This window comes from Triticum dicoccoides, chromosome 5A, assembly GCF_002162155.2.
Source record: "Triticum dicoccoides isolate Atlit2015 ecotype Zavitan chromosome 5A, WEW_v2.0, whole genome shotgun sequence".
Classification (NCBI taxonomy): domain Eukaryota; kingdom Viridiplantae; phylum Streptophyta; class Magnoliopsida; order Poales; family Poaceae; genus Triticum; species Triticum dicoccoides.
Genome location: NC_041388.1, coordinates 588529946 through 588533409, shown reverse-complemented (window position 1 = coordinate 588533409; position 3464 = coordinate 588529946).

Sequence of the window (3464 nt, the reverse complement as noted above, 5' to 3'; positions counted from 1 at the left end):
GGTGCGGCCGAGTTTGGAATTGGGGTTTGGACATATTTTGATGTAGAAAGTAGCTGAGGGGTTTGAAGCAATATTACTAAGCACTTTGAGAAAGTAGACCATTAAGCAACACCTCATCCCCTTTAATACTATTGGCTTTCCTATGGACTCAATGTGATCTTGGATCACTTAAATAGAAATGAAGAATCTTGAGCTTTTGCCCATCTTTGTCCTTAGCATTTTGAGGGGTCCACATCTCTATTCCATGCCATGCCAATCACCGAACATCCTGAAATATTTATCTTGAACGGATATTAGTTCAATGGGCTATATATGCTGTTATGAATTACCAAAATCACCCGGGGATTAGTTGCACTTTCAGTACCTTTACGGAAATCACATTAGGAGAAGATACAAAACTCCTTGATAATATTATGACAAATTATTCTCAATGGCACACTGAAAGAGCTCCGACTAGTAAAAAGGTAAACTCTGTCGAAAAAATTAATACTTTGAGTGATAAAATGGAAGCTCTTATGAAAATGGTTGCTAGTAAAAGTGCCCATGTTGATCCTAATGATGTGCCATTACCTAATTTGATTGAGCAAAATAATGATTCCATTGATGTGAATTTTATCTCTAGAAATAATTTCAACAACAACGTTTATAGGGGTAATTTCAATGCCAAACCGTTTCCCAGAAATTCCTCTAATAATTATGGTAATTCCTATAATAATAATAGGATACTATCTGATCTTTCAAATAATATTAAATCATATAAAGCGGCAAAACTCCCCATGTTTGTCTCCAAAATACTGGAATTTGGACGTCCGGACAGCTTCGCGGACTAATACAGATTCCCATTGGACGGCCGGACATGTACCGATGTTTTGCGGGTCTTCCTGGAAAATGCCCTTACCTACATAGTGTGCTTGATGATTTTGTTCTACGTCAAAGTACTCAAAGGATGCCCCAACAGCATGGCTAGATATGGTAAAGTGTTTGAAAACTGACTCGTGCTCACCTTGGTATAGCCAGATTTTTCAATTATTGCTTCATTGTGTTTTGGTTAATGTAGCCTGGCATGTTTTCTCGTTCTATTTGTTGTTTAAATTCTATTTTTGTCTATTATCTACGGGGCAATTTTTTAATTTCTGTCTTCTCATCGCATTGTTGTTATAATATAAAAATGACACATATGTTGGTGCATGTTTGAAAAAAAATTATACCATACACTAGTTGTCATATAATTGTGCGCTCTACTCTTGTCTTGGATTACATATCCATTTAGTCCGCTCTCAGCTATTGCACACATTGCCTGGCAGAGACGTGGTTACAAAGTGAATTGTCTTTTTTGTAGTAGATGTCGAACCTGCTGCTCAGTTGGGGTTGTACCAGGGATATGCCGGAAAACAAAAATTGAGCCCACCATGCCGACCTCAGGGCCTAGCAGGCCACCCTGCGGCCCAGGTTGTTCAGTATGCTGATAGGTTAGCTTTTAAAAGAACTCTCAACTTCGAGAGCAATGCGACAACTCAAGATCCAGTTGGACTCTTAGGTCAGTCGGATCGTAGTAGGACTCTTGTAACCACAAGCCTCACTTGAAGGAAATATGCCCTAGAGGCAATAATAAAGTTATTATTTATTTCCTTATATCATGATAAATATTTATTATTCATGCTAGAATTGTATTAACCGGAAACTTAATACATGTGTGAATACATAGACACACAGAGTGTCACTAGCATGCCTCTACTTGACTAGCTCGTTGAATCAAAGATGGTTAAGTTTCCTAGCCATAGACATGAGTTGTCATTTGATTAATGGGATCACATCATGGGAGAATGATGTGATTGACTTGAACCATTCCATTAGCTTAGCACGATGATCGTTTGGTTTGTTGCTACTACTTTCTTCATGACTTATACATGTTCCTCTGACTATGAGATTATGCAACTCCCGAATACCGAAGGAGCACTTTGTGTGCTACCAAACGTCACAACGTAATTGGGTGATTATAAAGGTGCTCTACAAGTGTCTCCGATGGTACTTGTTGAGTTGGCATAGACCGAGATTAGGATTTGTCACTCCGATTGTCGCAGAGGTATCTCTGGGCCCTGATAACCCACAAGTATAGGGGATCGCAACAGCTTTCGAGGGTAGAGTATCCAACCCAAATTTATTGATTCGACACAAGGGGAGCCAAAGAATATTCTCAAGTATTAGCAGCAGAGTTGTCAATTCAACCACACCTGGAAACTTAGTATCTGCAGCAAAGTATTTAGTAGCAAAGTAATATGATAGTAGTGGTAACGGCAACAAAAGCAAAGACAACAAAAGTAATGTTTTTGGTATTTTGTAGTGATTGTAACAGTAGTAGCGGAAAAGTAAATAAGCGTAAACCAGTATATGGAAAACTCGTAGGCACCGGATCAGTGATGGATAATTATGCCGGATGCGGTTCATCATGTAACAGTCATAACATAGGGGGACACAGAACTAGCTCCAATTCATCAATGTAATGTAGGCATGTATTCCGTATATAGTTATACGTGCTTATGAAAAAGAACTTGCATGACATCTTTTGTCCTACCCTCCCGTGACAGCGGGGTCCTATTGGAAACTTAGGGATATTAAGGCCTCCTTTTAATAGACAACTGAAACAAAGCATTAGCACATAGTGAATACATGAAATCCTCAAACTACGGTCATCACCGGGAGTGGTCCCGATTATTGTCACTTCAGGGTTGCCGGATCATAACACATAGTAGGTGACTATAGACTTGCAAGATAGGATCTAGAACTCTCATATATTGATGAAAACACAATAGGTTCAGATCTGAAATCATGGCACCCAGGCCCTAGTGACAAGCATTAAGCATAGCAAAGTCATAGCAACATCAATCTCAGAACATAATGGATACTAGGGATCAAACCCTAACAAAACTAACTCGATTACATGATAAATCTCATCCAACCCATCACCGTCCAGCAAGCCTATGATGGAATTACTCACGCACGGCGGTGAGCATCATGAAATTGGTGATGGAGGATGGTTGATGATGACGACGGCGACGAATCCCCCTCTCCGGAGCCCCGAACGGACTCCAGATCAGCCCTCCCGAGAGGTTTTAGGGCTTGGTGGCGGCTCCGTATCGTAAAACGCGATGATTTCTTCTCTCTTATTTTTTTCTCTCCGAAAGCAAATATATAGAGTTGGAGTTGGCGTCGGAGGGTCTCCAGGGGGACCACGAGGTAGGGGGCGCGCCCTAGGGGGGGCACCCCCACCCTCGTGGAAAGGGTGTGGGCCCCCTGGTCTTCATCTTTGGCGAGGATTTTTTATTGTTTTTTCTAAGATGTCTCGTGGAGTTTCAGGTCATTCCGAGAATATTTGTTTTCTGCACATAAAACAACATCATGGCAATTCTACTGAAAACAGCGTCAGTCCGGGTTAGTTCCATTCAAATCATACAAATTAGAGTCCA